Here is a 22,116-nt window from a genome sequence, read left to right as displayed (position 1 = left end):
TATGCAGCGTGTAAAACACTGTATTGTATGTTGCCCTCTCCAGAGTAACATCTTTTCATTCACCTACAGTCGTATCCTCAAAACCAACCCCATTTGGACAACTGTGTCTTTCAGGAAGTGTTCACCCATCAATACATAATTATGCGGCGTTGGCTAGTTTCTTATATTAGAGTAATTCATGTTGTATGTTTTTATTCCTTGCTATTTGAGTTGTAATTTGAATTTGACACTGACATGTGCTGTATGATACCCAACAGTTTGAGATGCTGTCAGCAGCTGTAATATTAACCTCTTTTTATGCATTATCAATGTTTCTATAGATTGATACTTATGTACAGTCAATTCAGAAAGTCTTCAGACCCTTTTACATTTTAGACATTTTATTTTGCTCTGTTGCATTCTTATACTAAAATTATTTCAATTAATAATTTCCCTCATCAAGCAGCACTCAATACCCGAGAATGACAAAGCAAAAACAAAATTTTAGAAATGTTTGCCAATTTACTTACAATAAAAAAGAGAAATGTCACATTCACACAACTGTTCTGACCCTTTAATCAGTACTTAGTTGAAGCCTGTTTGGCAGCAATTCCAGCCTGCAGTCTTCTTGGGTGTGATGTGACAAGCTTTGCACACCTGGATTTTGGGATTGTCCTGCCATTCTTTTCTGCAAGGAGGTTGAACTGAGACCATCAGCACACAGCTATTCTCAGGTTTTTCTAGAGATGTTTGATTGGGTTCAGGTCTGGGCTCATGACGGTTCACTCAAGGGTATTTACAGAGTTGTCCCTAAGTCACTACTATGTTGTCATTGCTTCAGGCTTAGGGTCATTGTACTGTTTAAAGGTGAACCTTTGGCTTAGTCTGAATCCAGAGTACTTTGGAGCAGGTTTCAATTAAGGATATATCTGTACTTTGCTCCATTCAGCTTTCCGTCAACACTGTGTAGTCTCTCCTAGTCCTAACCCCACAGCTTGCTGCTGCCACCACTGTATTACACCATTGGAATGGTATTGCAGAGGGGATGAGTTGTGTGTGGTTTTCTTTTAGACATGATGCTTAGAATTGAGGCCAAACAGTTCAAAATTGAATCTGAGACCCCTTTTTATAACCTTCAAGTAGGCTTTCACGAAAGCCCAGATAAGTGCAGTGTTGTAGCAGTTGTTGTTTTCCTGGAAGCTTCTCCCATCTCCACATAGATTCTCCGGGGCAAAGCAAGAGTGCCCATTGGGTCCTTGGTCCTTTCTGTTACCAAGGTCCCTCTCCCCTGGATTGTTCAATTATGAAGGCAGTTGTGTTCTTGGGAAGCTTCACTGCTGCAGAGTATTTTGCAGCCTTCACCCAGATCCATGCCTCTCAGCACAATCCTGTCTCTAAGCTGTGCAGGCAATTCCTTTGACCTCATGGGTTGGCTCTGATACACATTTTCACCTATGGAACCTTCTATAGAGAGGTGTGTGTCTTTCCTAATCATGTCCAGTTAATTAAAATGATGAAGAATAGAATGATATACAGAGCCAAATTTTACATGTCATAGTAAAGGTCTTCTTCTTGCCACCCTCTCTGACCTTGGCATCACTGGGACTGCTCTCAGATGGTTTGAGTCCTACATCTCGGGCAGATCCTACAGTGTGTCCTGGCAAGGGGAGTTGTCAAAAGGCACACCAGTCATACCAGCGGGTGCCCCAAAATCAGAGCTGGATCCTCTACTTTTCTCTCTGTACACCACCTCACTGGACTCCATCATCCAATCCCCTGTGTTCTCTTATCAATGCTATGCTGCTGATAAACATATGCCATTCCCTACCGAGGAAAACACGGTATCAGCTACAGTCTCTGCATGTCTTACTGATATCTCAACCTCGATGAAGGACCACCATCTACAGCTCAGCCTGGCAAAAACCGAGCTCCTTGTGATCCCGGCCAGACAGTCTGTTCAACTCCCTGTACATCTTAGCTCACTGCTGCTAACACCTGCCACTACCTTGGGGTGGTGATTGATGAGCAGCTATTTCTGATCACATTTCTATTGTTTTTCATCCATGCAGGTTCATGTTGTACAAATTCCACAAAATCAGATCTTATTTTACAGAATATGCAGTACAACTTCTTGTGCAGGTTTTGGTCTTGTCACATCTGGACTACTGCAACTCACTTCTGAAGGTCAGATTATCTCGAGACATAACGTGAGCTACCACAGCTATGCTGATGACACACAGCTGTATTTATCAATAGCACCCGATGACCCCGAATCTCTTGATTCGCTAACACAATGTCTAACCTGTATCTCAGAATGGATGAATAGTAACTTTCTCAAATTAAATAAAGGGAAAACCGAAATCTTAGTGATTGGCAATAATGGATACAATGAGGCTATTAGAAATAAACTGGATGCATTAGGATTAAAAGTCAAAACGGAGGGTAAAAAGCTTAGGGGTAACCATTGACTGTAATCTGAATTTTAAATCACATATTAATCAGATCACTAGGACAGCATTTTTCACTTAAGAAACATAGCAAAAGTTAGACCTCTTATATCATCGAAAGAAGCAGAGAAATTAGTTCACGCATTTGTTTTCAGTCGGCTAGTTACTGTAACGCACTCCTCTCAGGACTACCCAAAAAAGACATAAATCGTTTGCAACTAGTGCAGAATGCAGCTGCTAGAATCCTTACCAGGAAAAGAAAATCCGAACACATTTCTCCAGTTTGATGTCACTACACTGGTTACCTGTGTCATTCAGAATTGACTTTATAATTCTGCTTATGGTTTATAAAGCCTTAAATAATCTCGCTCCGTCTTATCTATCGGAATGTCTGACACCTTATATTCCAAATTGTAACCTCAGATCCTCAACTGAGTGTCTCCTTAGAATTCCAAGAGCAAAACTTAAAAGAAGTGGTGAGGTGGCCTTCTGCTGTTATGCACCTAAAATCTGGAATAGCCTGCCAGTAGGAATTCGCAAGGCTAATACAGTGGAGCACTTTAAAAAACTGCTGAAAACACATTACTTTAACATGGCCTTCTCATAACTTCACTGTAATTTAATCCTGATACTCTGTATATCCAATTCATTATAATAACTATTCATTCAAAATCTGTACTAAACCCCTACTCTCTCTTCTGTTTCCTTTTCTGGTGTCCTTTTGGTGGTGGCTTGCGCCACCACCATCTACCCAAAGCTCCATGATGTTCCAACAATGATGGATGGATTAAAAGCCAGAGTCTGTATGACCATCAGCATCAAGTGACTCCGTGAAACCCTAACTACAAAGAGGACTATTTCATTTATGTTAGGTAGAATGTCCAGAGGGGACTGGGTGTCTCGTGGCCTGGAACCCCTACAGATTTTATTTTTTTCTCCAGCTTCTGGAGTTTTTTTTTTGGTTTTTCTGTCCACCCTGGCCATCGGGACCTTACTCCTTTTCTATGTTAACTAATGTTATCTTATTTTAATTTTGTATTTTGTCTTTTATTTTCTTTTCTTCATTATGTAAAGCACTTTGAGCTACTTTTTGTATGAAAATGTGCTATATAAATAAATGTTGTTGTTGTTGTTGAAAGGATAAACCGCATGTGCTATCAAGCCACTGCCGATGTCCATAATGAAGCGGCCTGTCTTGAATTTAACCATTTGAGACAGACATTTGTCACTCCTTCAGGATGCTACATTGGCTCCCTGTAGCAGCATGCATTAAGTTTAGATCCATCATGCTTACCTACAGAATAGTAAATGGGTCAGCACCTGTGTAAGTGGTGACATGGATGAGGTGCTATGCTTCTTCTCGCCCACTCAGGTCTGCCAGTGAACAGCGTCTGGTGATGCTGCCTCTGCTTGGTATCAAGTCTCAATAGAGATTATTTTCCTGTATAAGTCCTAATTGGTGGAACAAGATGCCCACCTTCATCTGAACTGCTGACTCCCTCAACGTATTTAAGATGCAGTTGAAGACCCATCTGTTCTGTAAATATCTAATAAAAAATAAAACTTTGCTCTGTGATCTTTCACAGTGTTGGTTGATTTGTTGTTACATTACTTTAATTGCTTTATCAATTGTTAATCTATGTTTGTAAATTTATTATGTGAGCTTTCTGAACACTCTGAGACCACCCCAACGGGGTGACACGCTGAAGCACTATTGCCGCATCTGTGGAGGACTGCTTGCCCAGGCAACCGCAGGTTCGCAGCACCACAGCACAACCTCACAGAAACAACTACAAGCCGATCACTGCTGCACTATAAACGTCTGTCGCCAGTAATGCAGGGAACATTTTAACTTGGCCACTGACCTGGCCCCAACTATGTCCGTATGCTGTGTCTATGAATAGGAGAGTGGTCGCTCCCGCTGCAATGAATAACTGTGCTGTTCCTGTGTCAATAAAAGCTGGTTTTGCTAAAGTACTGAGACTCAACCTCATGTTTTGGGGTACAAGATAGTGACTCACACAACACAATTAGTTCAGGGGTTGCCAACTCCAGTCCTGGAGAACCACCATGGCTGCAGGTTTTCATTCTAACCCTTTTCTAAATAAGTGACCTGTTTTTGTTGCGAATTAACTTCTTTTGAATTCATTTTAATTGACTTGCTCTTGAAGACACAGACCCCTTAATTGTTTCTTTTTCCTTAATTAGTAGCCAAACAATAATGAGATACAAAATGAGCCAAAACAACTGGTGTCTATCATACAATATCTGACAATAAAGAAAGATGAAGGTTTCAGAAATGTCGTTCTGCTCAGGTCCCTAAAACATTTTAGCAGTGCTCTTAGAAAGAGAAAATCAACAATTTCAGAAATGTCTGCTATTGCCCAATGACAGCAGCAACAAGCCATGGAACTAAAGAACGGGTTTAATTAATGACAGGAATTGGCACCTCATTAAGCACCTGGTTGGAGTGAAATTGATTGGAGTTGAAGGCCCTGACTTAGTTGGTCTTCTGTTGGCTGACTTACTTCACATTTCATTTCTGTTTGGGTGCCATTTTAGGAAAGAAATTAAGCAATTCAGAGGAACGATGAAGAAATTCAGGAGAACAAATCTTAAAAAAGCAATTCAATTAAAATTAATTCACAAGAAGTTAATTAACAGCACAAACAGGGTACTCAATTAAAAAGGGTTAGAATGAAAACCTGCAGCCACGGTGGTCCTCCAGGACCGGACTTGGCGACCCCTGAATTAGTTATTACCTCTTTTCACTTGTGATAATCAACTTTAGTTACCTTGCTGAACAAACAGGCGCTACCCTAATGTTATTCGATTATGTTTACCTCTTTTGTAAGTCGCTCTGGATAAAAGCATTTGCCAAGCAAAGAAATATAAATTTAAATATAAATGAGTCTGAATACTTGTGTTAATGCTATATTTGAGTTTTTATTCCTTTTGATAAAACTGAACAAATTTCAAAAAGTTTGTTTTCTCTTTCTCTTTCTAGGATATTGAATGTTGCTTAATAATAGAAAACATGAACTTAAATAAATAATTTTAGCAGAAGACTGCAGCATAACAAAATGTGCAAAAAGAGGACTGAATACTTTCTGAAGACGCTATAGATGTAGGCTAAAGTAAGTCGGTGCTTGGTGCAATTACAAAGCCAATACTTAAGCACTACAATAGAAGATATTTCTCTCCATATGAGGTGCTTCTGTCATTAAATGCTGAAAGAGAAAAGAAATCACCTTAGCTGTAAGTTTGATCTTTCACAGCTTAATGAAGAATGAATATTAAGAATCTAAGGTTATTACCAATGTGAGTCAAACATCAAAAACGTGTCAAACAGATCGTATGACCACACTGCCTCAGTAGGACATGGCCTTCATCTACATGTCATGCTCTTGATCTGTAAGGCTAAAGGGTGTCACCTTGTACAGTTAATAAAAGAGGAAACAGTTTGTGCTCAGAAACATATATATTGCCTTCTAATATATGTGATACTTCTTTTAAAGATGCAGGCTTTTTAACAGTGCACTTTACAATATCATTGAGTTAAAAGCACAGCCCATATAGGCTTGTGGTGGCTCGATAGCTTTCAGAGAGGGCAGATTCAAATAAAGTGATGGAGAAATGGCATCATCTAATGTCCTATTGTTAGCTGCTCATCTGTTAGAGTCCATGTATAATTGTAGTTCAGATTTCTTACTCATAACATTCTTGAAAAATATACTTGAATAAGAGTACAAATCTTTGATTATGTCTCGATTTAAAATTTTCGGCTGCTTCAGACTATGATGGAAAGCAGGTATGGAGATGAATTATACTGTAGTATCATAGTAATATTAAATCACTGTAATATGCAGATCATGCAGCCATGAGGTTGTTTTTAATGTAACATGCTGTAAATGCTTACAGAGGGATGCTTATGGAACTCTTTTCCACCAGTTTTTTTACTTTTTCAAGAAGCAGGAGAAGTGAGCCATGGCTTACATGTTCAGACATCTGCTGGAGCCTCATTTATCAAGCCTTGCGTGGATTCAAGCGTGAAAATATGCACAGGTCAAAAAACAGGAAAATGCATATGCCAAAAAAAAACAAATTTATAAAACCTGTCCTACACACATTTCTGCGCAATTTACCCTTTATAAATCATAACCACCTTGTAAATATGCGTACTGGAATGAGTCTCTGCCCTGAAACATTGATATATGGAGCGTGCTAATTAACCTCATACATATGCAATCACAATGCTGCTGGTACAGCAAGTTCCTTCTGACATGCTGAGATCCCACCATTTGCATTTAAGAGTATCTGGCTGTTCTCCACAATGGAGAGCATACGATCATAGCATATGTCATTATAACACCTCTGCGCTCTTGAACATGAAGCACCAGCGTCTGAGTGGGTAGCCACTATCACCTAGAACATGTAATGATGTGATTGCTGGTAGTACAGGCCACATGAAACACTGAGGGTTCAGCTATAGTTATCTTACCAACAAGCCATTCACCACGTTCAGCACCATCACCTCTGTCAAAGCTACTTGGCCTCAAAATAAATGAATCACGGGGTGACCCAGGCCACTGAGAGACATCATTTGCCAGACACATCATGGCATCTCAGACGACTTATGCAACAATGGAATGTAACTACTTACGGTTAACAAAAGCAGCTTCATTCTCGCTAGGTGCCCTTATTGCAATATGAATGTAGTCAATAACTCCGATTATATTAGGAGAACCGGACCCTACTGCAAATTACCTGTTAGCTAAAGCATTTGTTTTATGTGTATGCACTCACACCATACAAAAGCTGGACTTCATTAATGGCTTCCAGCACAGCAGGCATGAGGGAGTGAAGCTTAGCTGAGATATTCTGGACCTGTCAACCAATTCCCTGAGAAGTGACAATGGGTAGGCACTGGCCCTCTTAAAATTAAGCTAAAATACAGTCTGTCATATTCATTCATTGTTTTTGAGGTATAATATGTTTGTCATATTGTAATAATGGCTCAGTGATATGAATTATTATACATGTGAGTTGTTGTTTAGCTGGTTTGTCTGCATTTCCATTTTTGATCAAGGGTGCCATCATTTCCCAGTTTCTTCAAAATGTTGTGTATGCTTGGGTCAGAGTTGTTGTAAATATATGGATGCTCTCCCATCAAGTTTTCATGTATAAATTCCAAAAATATGCAAAATATATAAGTTGAAGTGCTTTTCAATGAGAAAGTTGAAATTTGAAAACTGTGTGCAGTGTGCTGTATTCAAGATGACAAACAAAATCTCTCCACTGGGGGTTGCAGTAGGTGCTTCTCTCATTATATGGAAATGCACCTAAAAAGACTTGAAAGCAATTTACTTGCTGGTTGTTGTTGTTGCTGCTGCTTTTATTGGTGCCTGCTGGCAGATGAGGTAAGTCTGGTTTGAAAAAGAACTTTATTGAATTGCACTTCTTTATTCTGTCACCTATTCTTGTATTACAGGTGAAATTTTACAATATGGGTCTGTGGTGATGCAAACTTCTTCTTTCTTAAAGTTACTTTTTGTGAGAAAGCTGACATATATTTTAAAAATACCGTCCATTCTCATTATGTATGGCCTTCTTGTTATTTCAGTTTAAATAAATTTTTAAAAAGTTTGGATGAACCACTTTAATATGATGCTACAACCTGTGTGATTTTTCACATTAAACATAAGACAGACAAATTATGTGCTAAAATCTGCATGGCTTTGTTTCATAAACAAAGGTAAACTTTTGTGTTTCATTTAGGTTGAGCCACAAGTGGCTTCTTACATTCCACCAAATGATTTAGTGTAAGAAACAATGAGCCCTGAAGCAAGCTAAATAAGTGTAAAATTGTAAAATGAGGAAGAGATGAAGATAAACTTTAAAGCAATGGATTCAGAAAGTATTCTGACCCCTTCACTTTCTGCACACTTTATTCTATTGTTGATTTAATTTTTGTCCATCAATTTACACACAATAAACCATAATGACAAAGTGAAAACATATTTTCAGAAATTAAATATTGAAATCTTGCATTTCTAGCCGTTTTTCAGACTCTTTGCTGTGGCACTCCAAATTGTGGGGAGGTGCATCCTGTTTGCTTCAGTTTTCTTTGAGATGTTTCTAGAACTTGACTGGAGTCCACCTGTGCCAACTGAATTGATTGGATGTCGTTTAGAAAGGCATACATGTGTGTATAGAACTCACACCGTGTGGCAGGTCAAAAACCAAGCCCAAGGAACTCTCTGTAGACCTGAAACTGTGGTGAGGCATAGATCAGGAGAAGGAGATAAAGCAATTTCTAAAGCTCTGAGTATTTCTGGGAGCACATGGAAGAAGCTTGGAACAACCAGGACTGTTAACCACGTGAGAAGGGCCTTGATCAGGGATGTGACCAAGAACTCAATTGTTACTGTAACAGAGATTCAAAAGTCCACTGTTAAAATAGGAGAACTTGTCAGAAGGATGGCCATCACAGCAGAATTTCATTAATCAGGCATTTATGGTAGAGTGATTAGATGGAAGCTATAGCCATCTGCTTACAGTAGTCTCTGGTCTATTAAGAGAAAAAAGAACTTCAAGTACTATGTCTGGAGAAGACCAGGCACTTCTTATCACCTACTTATTGCCACCCCTGCAGTGACACATGGTGGTGGCAGCATCATGCAATGAGGGTGCTTCTCCTCAGCATGGACCTGGGGATTGGTCAGAATTGAGGTATGGATAAATTCAGCCAAATACAGGGAGGTTTTTGAAGAAAACCTGATCTAGAGTGCATGTGACATCAGACTGGGGTCTGACAATGACCTGAAGCATATAGCCATTACAAATCGAGAATGGCTTCAGGACATTTCAGGACTATCTTTCAGTGGCCCAGCCAAACCCCAGACTTAAACCCCAGAACATTTGTAGCGAGATCTAAAGATGACAGTTTATGCTTGACATCCAATCTAATGAGAAGATCTGGCAGGAAAAAGGGATAAACTTCCAAAATTCAGGTGTTCAAAGCTTGCAGAAATTTATGAAGGAAGACACAAAGCTCTGACTGCTGCCAAAGGGGCTTCTACAGAGTAATTAAGGGTCTGAATAAATCCATTGATTTTAATAAATATCCATCCATTTTCCAACCCGCTATATCCTAACTACAGGGTCACGGGGGTCTGCCGGAGCCAATCCCAGCTAACACAATGTGCAAGGCAGGAAACAAACCCCGGGCAGGTCGCAGCTCACCGCAGAGCGCACACACACACACCAAGCACACACTATGGACAGTTTAGAATCGCCAATGCACCTAACCTGCATGTCTTTGGACTGTGGGAGGAAACCCACACGGGGAGAACATGCAAACTTCACGTAGGGAGGACCCGGGTCTCCTAACTGCAAGGCAGCAGCACTACACACTGCGCCACCATGCCTCCTTTTTAATAAATATGAAAACCATTATGGATTTTTGAATGTAGTTTGATGGACAAATGTGTCCATTTAAAATGTAATCTACCCCACCATAAAGCGTGGAGAAAGTAAAACGGTCTGAAAGCTTCCTGAATCTACATGAAACTTGAATGCGGTGCTGAAACCTGTGTGATTTTTCGGTGTTAAAATCTGACTAGTGGATTTCTGTCATAACGAAGGTAAGCTTTTATGACTCGGTGTGATTGAACTTTATATGCTTCTTAAATTCCACCAAATAATTTAAAGATAGAAACAATACATTTAAATACGCTGATGAGTAAGCTTTAAAGTAAACCGGCACTTGTGATATAAGGTTCCAATACAATTAAAAAATTTAACTAAATGGGAGAATCCTAACTTCATTTTCCTTTTTACTGGCGCTACTTAGCTGCGATCTTCACGGACCTTCTTGTGAAGTGGGAGTTGTAGAAAAGGGAAGCCCTCTTACGATTTAATCAATTATTATTTAACGGGTGGGACAAACTGAAACTAAATTCGGATCCGTGTGTGAGCTTGTAGGGGATTTTATGGACTTCCATGTAAAACCACAGAAGTGAAAGAGAGTCTGATTTCTTTTTCTCATATCTCAAAATCTCTCTCTGTCTGTCATATATAGCTGTGAAGGGCTTTCGAACGCATAGCTTCCGTCCGTCTGTATTATTTATTTATTCATCGTTTTATTCAATCACAAGTCTGATTTTACTGAAAACTGGGCGCCCCGGAGTCGTGCCCCACTCCTCCACCACTGCTGCCTCACAGAAGGCACGAAAGCAAAGAAGAAACTACAAGTGCGTCCTCCCGAGCGCGTCCCCCCGTGTGTCACCTTACATTTTGACACTCCCGTTACCGTACAGCTGTGTTTTATTCCAACCTCATATTAATTCTTGGAGCGAAATAAGAAATTCATATAGCAAGGTGTATTATTGCCAGTTAGCCGCTCAGTTCTAAACCCTAATCGGTGCCCTCTGCCTCCATTGGTCAATAATGGAATAATGTAAAAGTGTCTTACAATAATTATTTTATAAAATTGTAATTAAAACGAGACTGTGATATAATAACTAACAGCAAATAATAAGCATAAACATAAAAAATGTGCTTTACTGGCGACTCTCACAGCCTTTAAACTAAAGGTTTTCAGATCACACATTAATCTTTCCTGCGGATTTCATATTTATATATCGTATAAACGGTGATCCGTCTCCATCCTTAGGTACATGTCTATTTTTATAAACGCCGCATTACAGCAGTGATGTCGATGCTTGCGTGGGCTCCCTGGTGAGCAATCATGTGCGTCAAATGCTCTTTTCTCCTTGCTTGGAAAAAAAAGGGCGATTTACTTTAACGTCACAAATAAGAAATTGATTTAGTGGATTTGGCTGCCAACAGTTAGCATCTGGAAAACGCCAAAGGCGTTGAAGCTCGCATAACTGATATTAATAAGCGTATTGTTAGGCGCTGAAATTTGGGCTTTGCTTTATTTCGGTCTGTTAACAGACTCAGACAGCATATGTGACAGTATACTGATAATAAAGCGCATGCTCATAGCACTTTTTTTGCTTTGCTCCAAACTTTTATCTGTCAGTTTTCTTAATACGCGTATACAATTTAGTGTGGCGAGGACTTTGTTTATGAATATTCTAGAGATTATGAGATTAAAAGAAAGCACGTAAAAACACAAATGTATGATTAATCTCCAAGAGCACTGACCATCTTTAAAAAGGTGATATACTGTACTTTCTACCATATTAATTAATTTAATGCAATGACTTTATAGTTCAACCTAAAAAAATTACAAGACAACGAAATTATCTCAATAGCACTCAGGAAAATGATCGAAATACTGTGCGAAGACAGTATGATATGCTAAATTAAACTCGAAGTGAAAGAGCTGTAAAGTATTCAGACGGCGATGCATAGCCATTATCAGCGCTTGTAGATAAAGCTAGGAAAGTACAGTAGTTATAAAAACGCTACACATTTGACCGCCGCCGTGTTTAGCTGTAAACCTTTTTCTTATTAAGTATGCGTTCAAGTTCTTTATTACTGCCACCTAGTGACGCTTGATTTTTATGCAGCTACCCTCATTTAATTAAGCGATTAAATTAAGTGTCTACGTGATCCTTTTTTCTTTTTGACCACTTGTACTTGCAATCTTATTCTTTCCCTTATTACTCCTAACTTGGAACCACTGACGATAATAAAATGAAGATGGGTTCAACAGCCACAAAACTGATGCATCTTTATCAATTCATTGGTCAATCTTACCACAATCTCCTTCTCCACTCAGGATTCTTTGTATGCCTTTAAAACAAACATACATAGGTGATCTTACTCGATCTTACCAGCCAGGTACATAAAATGTAATTAATATTATTGTTCACCTTGAGAATTTATCTCTCTTAGAAACAATTCTTCTAAGCAAAAGTACACATGAGTATATGGGTTTCTTTATATTGGGTACTTTCCTGTGCACCTTTGCCATATATTATTATTGAAATGATGATTTATTTATTTTATTATGTATATGGCTACTACTGTGTTATCATTTCTGTTACCTGTACGCTGCTCCCAGTTGCCAAGGAATGTGGATTCAAACAGTGACATGTCTTACATCATAAGTGTGACACCCAAAATACCGGCACAATGGTTCATTTGTATGCATGATCTGGAAAAAAACACGCAAATGAAAGGAGTGCCAATTTCTCTCTTAAATGTCTGGTTTCTGAACTGTCAGTTCTTCCTGTGACTTTGAATTCTGAATAGCAATTAGGCTTTGGTGCAATAGGTTTCGTCTTCTCAGTTTCTTTGGAAAGAACAACACAGGTCACCCTGTGGGGGGGGGGGGGGGTACAAAGGGGGACATCTGTCCCCGGGCGCAGCATCCAGAGGGCACCAAATTGGTGTTTCTTTCCCTTCCCCATTGCATTTTGGCAAACAGGAGGGTGCGCAAAATCTTCAGTTGTCCCCGGGCACTGAAAACCCTAGCTACACCTCTGGGGTCACCCATATACAATGCATGGTAAAACAAGTGCAAAACAATACCAATACAGTACAAAACATTTACATGACTAGGTAGTGTGTTGATGGATGTTCAATGTACAGTTTATTTATTCGAACTGTAGCACACATTATTGAGAAGGACTGCAGTGCAGTAAAAACTGTCCTTGAACTGAGAGGTGCTAACTTTGATACTAGCAATACCTATGGCCTAACCTCAGTTTTTGAAAACAGATTGTGCCCAGGGTAAGCAACCCAGCCACAGGGGATGCACAAACCAGTGTGTTTCTTCGTGACGGTCCCAAACCCAGATAAATGGGGAGAGTTACGTCAGGAAAGGAATCCGGTGTAAAATTTTGCCAAATCAATATGCGAACAACAATACAAATTTCCATACTGGATTGGTCGAGCCACGGGTTAACAACGACCACCACCAGTACTGTTAGTCAACAGGGTGCTGGCGGAAATTGGGCTACTGTTGGCCAAAGAAGAAGAAGGAGAAGAAGAGGGGGGAGACGTGTCCCGAGGCAGGAGGAGAGGAGGAAGGTAAAGAGAGTGGAACTGAAGGTAGGAACTTTGAATGTTGGCAGTATGACTGGTAAGGGGAGAGAGTTAGCAGATATGATGGAGAGAAGGAAGGTTGATATATTGTGCGTGCAAGAGACTAAATGGAAGGGGAGTAAGGCCAGGTGGATCAGAGGTGGATTCAAATTGTTCTATCATGGTGTAGAAAGGAGGAGAAATGGGGTAGGAGTTATTCTGAAGGAACAGTATGTCAAGAGTGTGAAGGTGAAAAGAGTGTCAGACAGAGTAATGATTATGAAGCTGGAAATTGGAGGTGTGATGATGAATGTTGTTAGTTGTGGATGAAAAAGGCACACTGAAAAGCAGGCAGATAATATTTCTCAATTCTCGTTTTTATTCATTCAGAGTCACAGTAAGTAGAGATTCAAAAGAGCATAACTTATTGCCACAAAGCTCAATTGAACACCGAGAAAAAATTAGGAGGGGTTTTTATAATTCAGCATTTCATGATTAATAAAACAGAAAGAACATCCTTATCAAAACAGTAAAGTTAAACAATATGTCTGTTGAGCTAAGCATTATCTGTGTTCTCAAAGCTAAACACAGGAGAGACGCCTTTGCATAAACTACATGTACTTTCTGCAGCCTTGTGACCTTGTCCCTGAAACATTCACTCTGAGAAAGGGAAAACAAGAAACAGCTTAGATTTTATTCATGTGGACACTATTTCTCCTGAACCCTGGAATAACATATTTTTGTTAGTTCATAAGCCAAGCTTCTCTCACTGGCAAGTTACAAAATAGTTATTATAAAAATTCTAATTTACTAAACACACAAAATACATGGTGCTGAGGAGAACATTCTTCTTCTACATAGTACATATGCACCGCGAGTGGGTATGCAATGGATGAGAAAGAAGATTTTTGGAGTGAGTTGGATGAAGTGATGAACAGTGTACCCAAGGGACAGAAAGTGGTGATTGGGGCGGATTTCAATGGGACATGTTGGTGAAGGGAACAGAGGAGATGAGGAGGTGATGGGTAGGTATGGTGTCAAGGACAGGAATGAAGAAGGTCAGAGGATAGTGGATTTTGCCAAAAGGATGGCCATGGCTGTGGTGAATACGTATTTTAAGAAGAGGGAGAAACATAGGGTGACGTGCAAGAGTGGAGGAAGAAGCACACAGGTAGATTACATTCTATGCAGAAGAGTTGATCTGAAGGAGATTGAAGACAGCAAAGTGGTGGCAAGGGAAAATGTAGTTAAGCAGCATAGGATGGTGGTCTGTAGGATGACGTTGGAAATCAAGTAGAGGAAGAGAGTGTGGGCAGAGCCAAGGATCAAATGGTGGAAGTTGAAAAAGGAAGACTGCAAGGTTGAGTTTAGGGAGAAGGTGAGACAGGCACTGGGTGGTAGTAAAGAATTACCAGACAGTTGGGAAACTACAGCAGATGTAATAAGGGTGACAGCAAGAAGGGAGGAAGGAGGAAAAGGAAACCTGGTGGTGGAATGGGGAAATACAGGAGAGTATACAGAGGAAGAGGATGGCAAAAAAGAAGTGGGATAGTCAGAGAGATACAGAAAGTAGACAAGATTACAAGGAGATAAGGTGCAAGGTGAAGAGAGAGGTGGTGAAGGCTAAAGAAAAGGCGCATGATGAGTTGTATGAGAGGCTGGACACTAAGGAGGGAGAAAAGAACCTGTACCCATTGGCTAGACAGAGGGACTGATCTGGAAAAGATGTGTAGCAGGTTAGGGTAATAAAAGATAAAGATGGAAACGTACTCACAAGCGAGGAGAGTGTGTTGAGCAGATGGAAAGAGTACGTTGAAATGCTGATGAATGAAGAGAATGAGAGAGAGAAGAGGTTGGATGATGTGGAGATAGTGAATCAGGAAGTGCAACGGATTAACAAGGAGGAAGTAAGGACAGCTATGAAGAAGATGAAAAATGGAAAAGCCGTTGGTCCTGATGACATACCTGTGGAAGCATGGAGGTGTTTAGGAGAGATGGCAGTGTAGTTTTTAACCAGATTGTTTAATGGAATCTTGGAAAGTGAGAGGATGCCTGAGGAGTGGAGAAGAAGTGTACTGGTGCCGATATTTAAGAATAAGGGGGATGTGCAGGATGGACTGTAGTAACTACAGGGGGATAAAATTGATGAGCCACAGCATGAAGTTATGGGAAAGAGTAGTGGAAGCTAGGTTAAGAAATGAGGAAGAGCACCACAGATGCAATGTTTGCTCTGAGGGTGTTGATGGAGAAGTATAGAGAAGGCCAGAAGGAGTTGCATTGTGTCTTTGTGGACCTGGAGCAAGTATATGACAGGATGCCTCGAGAGGAGCTGTGGTATTGTATGAGGAAGTTGGGAGTGGCAGAGAAGAAGAGTTATACAGGATATATACGAGGGAAGTGTGACTGTGGTGAGGTCTGCGGTAGGAGTGACGGATGCATTCAAGGTGTAGGTGGCTCTGAGCCCTTTCTTATTTGCAATGGTGATGGACATGTTGACAAACGAGATTAGACAGGAGTCCCCGTGGACTATGATGTTTGCTGATGACATTGTGATCTGTAGCAATAGTAGGAAGCAGGTTGAGGAGACCCTGGAGAGGTGGAGATATGCTCTAGAGAGGAGAGGAATGAAAGTCCATAGGAACAAGACAGAATACATGCGTGTAAATGAGAGTAAGGTCAGTGGAATGGTGAGGATACAAGGAGTAGAGTTGGCAAAGGTGTATGAGTTCAAATACTTGGGATCAACAGTACGAAGTAATGGGGATTGTGGAAGAGAAGTGAAAAAGAGAGTGCAGGCAGGGTGGAATGGGTGGAGAAGAGTGTCAGGAGTGATTTGTGACAGTCGGATATCAGCAAGAGTGAAAGGGAAGGTCTACAGGACGGTAGTGAGACCAGCTATGTCATATGGGTTGGAGACGGTGGCACTGACCAGAAAGCAGGAGACAGAGGTGGAGGTGGTAGAGTTAAAGAAGCTAAGATTTGTATTGGATGTGGCAAGGATGGATAGGATTAGAAATGAGTACATTAGAGGGTCAGCTCATGTTGAACGGTTGGGAGACAAAGTCAGAGAGGTGAGATTGTGTTGGTTTGGACATGTGCAGAGGAGAGATGCTGAGTAAATTGGGAGAAGGATGCTAAGGATAGAGCTGCCAGGCAAGAGAAAAAGAGGAAGGCCTAAGAGAAGGTTTATGGATGTGGCGAGAGAGGACATGCAGGTGATGGGTGTAACAGAACAAGATGTAGAGGACAGAAAGATATGAAAGAAGACGATCCGCTGTGGCAACCCCTAACCGGAGCATCCAAAAGAAGAAGAAGAAGATTCAGCCCAGGGTAAGTTGGGTGTACATTTGGTGTACATGGACTTCACAGAGGGTAGAACAGAGCCAGTGATATGCTGTACCTCTTTTCCTAGACTGTGGGGTTTCCATACCAGACCATGATCCTGCCTGTCAGAACACTCTCATTAGTGCTGCAGTAGAAGCTCACCAGTGTTTATTTCTTCATACCACACTTCTTCAAGCTTTTTGATGATGGCAGTTGTGTTTTGTAACCAGTTTAGGTTTTCCAAGATTTGCAGACTGAGGTATTTGAAATGCCCCAATATTGCAGACTGGTGAGTGGTTCACCTCTCCCCTCTTCAAATCCAGAATCATTTTTGTAACAATACCCTGAAGTACTTGAACTCCAGAAGCTGGGGAAACTGTTTATGACTTACAATGGAGAGTGCATGCTGTTCTCTACTTGTAGAGGACCATGACTTAAGGTTTGGAAGTGTGAACTCTCATCCTAGCCATAACAGTCTGATGTGTGATCGGGCTTCATACAATTCAGGGTCATGGGTGGCCAAAGCCTACCCTTGCATCATAAGATGCAGGGTAAGCACAAACTGTGAACAGAATGTCAGTCCACTGAAGAATAAAGTTATGTACACACACATACACACACATACACTTTCTCAAATTAGAGTCACTAATCAACATAAGAATAATTAAAGGGTCTAAAAAACACAGACATGGGAAGAACATGCAGACTCCACCCAAACATTGACAAGGCTGGATCTGATCTGAGTTTCTCTCAACAGAGTAGTACTAAAGACTGTTCCACCATGCTGTACAAGTACTGTTTCCAACAACTGAATACTTCTGCTACAACATCCCATCTGTTTATAACAAACTTGTTTCAGTATTTTGAAAGTTATACTTGTTTAATATTGATATATTTGAGTATGAAAATATGTCCTGCTTATTTTGATTCCCACATTATTATGAGTCAAATAAAGAAAAAATGTTAGAATAAACAGTTCAGTGATATATTTTTTCAGAGATAAAACTTCAAATTCAAGAGAAAGTAGATTTAGGTTTACTAGTGAGTTCTTAGCATATGGGTGTGCATTGACTATCTGGCTATCAGGGTATAATGACAATACAAGAAGCCTTGGCATTTTCAGAATATTTCTAGATTAGATATTATGGGTGTTGCATTTTCTTACTGGTAGTCCTATGTCACAGCACATTTATACCAGCCTATTCTAACAGACAGCTTTAAACAATTGACTTAATTAAATCTAATCAACAATGGAGATCATTGGCTATTTAAATACACCTGGAATTGGATTTCTATACATATATCCATCCATCCATCCATTTTCCAACCCGCTGAATCCGAACACAGGGTCACGGGGGTCTGCTGGAGCCAATCCCAGCCAACACAGGGCACAAGGCAGGAAACAATCCTGGGCAGGGTGCCAACCCACCACAGGACACACACAAACACACCCACACACCAAGCACACACTAGGGCCAATTTAGAATCGCCAATCCACCTAACCTGCATGTCTTTGGAATGTGGGAGGAAACCGGAGCGCCCGGAGGAAACCCACGCAGACACGGGGAGAACATGCAAACTCCACACAGGGAGGACCCGGGAATCGAACCCAGGTCCCCAGATCTCCCAACTGCGAGGCAGCAGCGCTACCCACTGCACCACCGTGCCGCCCTCTATACATATATATTGATATCATATGGCATGATTTACGCATAGCACAAACTTTCATATAATGCATAATGTGGCAAATTAGCTTACCTAAAGTCAAAGTTTTAGGTGCATTTGCATATAAAGTGAAAGCCATACCACAGCCATGTCTGTCTTTTTGCCTCTTCGTACATCTGTCTGTATGTGACCACTCAGTTCCCAGTGAACCAGTTTTTCTTAAACTGGATGCACTTATTATGTTGGAACACTTCAATTTTCACTGAGAAATCTCAAATACAGCACACTGTACACATTTTGTAAAATTTCAGTGTCTCTCATTACCAAATTTGGAAACTTGTCTATCTTAAATCAGAGAAACACGCTGTGAGATTTCAACTACACATTAGTTTGGTATTTCAATTTTACCTCGATAGTGGCTACAACAACTTGAGTGTTCAATTTTTTTTTTCTGTTAGTCATTCAACAGCCGCTCCTGACAGCAGAACAATGAAACACTTGCAGTGGTGCACACTGAAGCAAGTACACCACACTGCAGGACATGTGATGGGGTGGGGTCAGAGGTAGGTGGGGCTAGAGAGTCGAGCATTACCATAATAGGAAGGTGTATTTTTAGATGTGTATTTATTTATTCAATTCACTAACAATGATATTCTTTATTTATGCAATATGGTAATACTTATATTGTTTATTTATTCATTTCTGCAGAATGCACGTTCAATTCCTTACTGTACCAGAATGGAGTAAGTGGTAGGCCTAGTTGAACGCCTCTTCCTCTGTCCAAACCCACACTCATCTTGTGTGAATCTCAGTGACAACAGCTCCAGCTCCTTGAAATCAAAGCGGGTAAGTGACGTGTTGTTCATGTCCATAAAAGTAAAAAAAAAGCAATTAACTTATGTGGAAATGTATGAAGGATAGCTTATTGACATTTTAGATTTCAGTGATTAAACAACTACTTAGTATTTCTGTTACAATAAAAAGAACCTCAAAGCTGCATTATCCAAAGATTATGATTGCTCAATATTTCACTGACACTATTATTTATCATAAAGTGCCACAATAATCCAAAAAGGAGCAAATCATTTTAGCTTAAGACTTAAGCACAGATTTTAAATCAGGTTATTCTTTGAAAAAATGTATGTTTAAGAAATTTGAACTCCAATTAACCAGAGACCCTCCACATCCAACAAGAACCAACTGCTGTACAGCAATATTTTCACTATTTGAAAACTTCAGCCACATTATATTAAAGCAGTATTAAAATGTTTTTATGTACACTATTAGTACATGTAGTTGCATTCTATTATCTTTGTATTTAATATGACTCACTGTTACAAAAATATGTCATTAACAAAGGTGTGATAGCCACTCTTTGATAAAGTGACTAGAAAACTGTCAAACTAGCTATTCAAGTCTCCAGTAACGCCTGAATATTACACCAGGCATACATTTTCTTAAATCTTAAACTGTGGAAAGAAGCTGAAGCTCTTGGACCAAGTACATACATAGAGAGAGGGGACATGAAGATTGCACAGACAAAGAGTCCCTAAATATTACCTGTTAAATGGGGATGCTGTGCTAGTCCATTCATCTTTTCATTTGTTATACAACCCATTTAATCAAGTGCTAAATAAAGAGATCGGCAGCTAGGCAGGAATCAGCCCAATGAGGCACATACACAGCATTTCCATCTTTACTCTGAGCTGAGTTTAATCTTAGTTCATAAGTATACTCACCAGCCACTCATAACTGACAAAACAATATATTTGATGTTTAGACAGTTGAAACAACTGTCAATAGTTCATGGAAAATATGCAAGTAGAGATTGTATTGCATTACGTACACATACGACTGTTAAGTCATTTTATCTAACAGATTATTCACTGATGTGTCAAGAAATGCTACTTCGGCTCCTTCATGAAGCAATACACCTTTATAATGCCACACTCTGACTACTCTTTTATTATTTGCTAAGTGAGAGAAAGGTTTTCAATCTGAACAATCTGTTTGAAAAGTTTCAGTCTGGTTTTCGCCCTGGCCATAGCGCCGAAACAGCCCTGGTCAGGGTCACCAATGATCTTCTGATGACGGCAGATACTGGTTCACCTTCACTACTTATCCTCCTTGACCTGACAGCTGCTTTTGACACAATAGACCATAACATCCTTCTTCACCGCCTGCAATACACTATTGGACTCTCAGGGATTGTTCTAAATTGGTTTACATCATACCTGACTGGCAGAACTGAGCATGTCGCCCTTGGCAGCGCAAAGTCCCACACCCACAATGTCGCCTGTGGTGTTCCACAGGGCTCTGTGCTGGGCCCTATCCTTTTTACTATCTACATGCTCCCCCTTGGAACTGTCATTGGCAGACATGGTTTATCGTTCCATTGCTATGCCGATGACACTCAGCTTTACCTCAGGACTACTCCCACCTCCTCTACTGCTCCTCTGCCAACATCTACATTGTCTACCTGCCTGGAGGAGATAGAGGCATGGATGAGGCTCAATTTTCTTCAGTTGAACAGATCCAAAACAGAAGCCATCTTAGTTGGTACATCACATCATCTTCGCTCTTCTACCATCACCAGTATTACTTTCTCTGGCCAAAATATTCCTCTTTCCACATCTGTTACTAATTTGGGTGTTAGAATGGACTCCCAACTTACTTTTGACACCCACATCAAATATCTCTGTAAGTCATCTTTTTACCATCTCAAGAACATCGCCAAACTCCGCCCATTACTCACCCTGGCAGATGCAGAGAAGCTCGTCCATGCCTTTGTCTCTTCCAGGCTGGATTACTGTAATGCACTCCTCATTGGGATTCCTGGCAAGAGTATCCAGAGACTCCAGTATATTCAGAACAGCGCTGCCAGGATCCTGATGAGGGTGCGAAAGTATGATCACATCACCCCAATCCTGAAAACCCTTCACTGGCTCCCTGTTTCATTCAGAATAGAGTACAAGGTCTCCCTTCTTACCCATCAGTGCATTTATGGACATGCCCCTCTTTATCTACAGGAACTCCTTACCCCCCATAACTCCTTACGTTCCCTCCGCTCTGTACTCACTAACACTCTTCAAGTCCCCAGAACTAAGCTCAGCAGCATGGGTGACAGGGCGTTTTCATCGGTGGCGCCGAGGCTGTGGAATGCCCTCCCTGATTACCTGAGAGCCCCACAGTCGACTGAGGCCTTTAAGCGAAACCTAAAAACTCATCTTTTTAGAAAGTCATTTTGTTAAAGTATTTTATAGACTCTTCTGTTCTTTTTTATTTTATTATTCTATTTTTACTCTGTAGCACTTTGGGATTGCTAAAATATAAAGTGCAATATAAATAAAATTTATTATTATTATTATTATTATTTTCTTCTTTTATGTAATTGCAATATATGTTTTATGGGGGATGTTATTGCTGTTTGTTATCTATCTATCTATCTATCTATCTATCTATCTATCTATCTATCTATCTATCTATCTATCTATCTATCTATCTATCTATCTACATAAGACAGTAAACGTGAATATAAATTTCAATTTGAACTTCAAGGTGTGCACAAGTTACAGTCTACTATGTCCTTGAGAAATACAACCAAATCAAAGCTTGTATGCGGTGGGCTGGCGCCCTGCCCGGGGTTTGTTTCCAGCCTTGTGCCCTGTGTTGGCTGAGATTGGCTCCAGCAGACCCC

The sequence above is a fragment of the Erpetoichthys calabaricus genome, chromosome 1 (assembly GCF_900747795.2).
Source record: "Erpetoichthys calabaricus chromosome 1, fErpCal1.3, whole genome shotgun sequence".
NCBI lineage: Eukaryota > Metazoa > Chordata > Cladistia > Polypteriformes > Polypteridae > Erpetoichthys > Erpetoichthys calabaricus.
Note: the sequence above shows the minus strand (reverse complement) of the source record.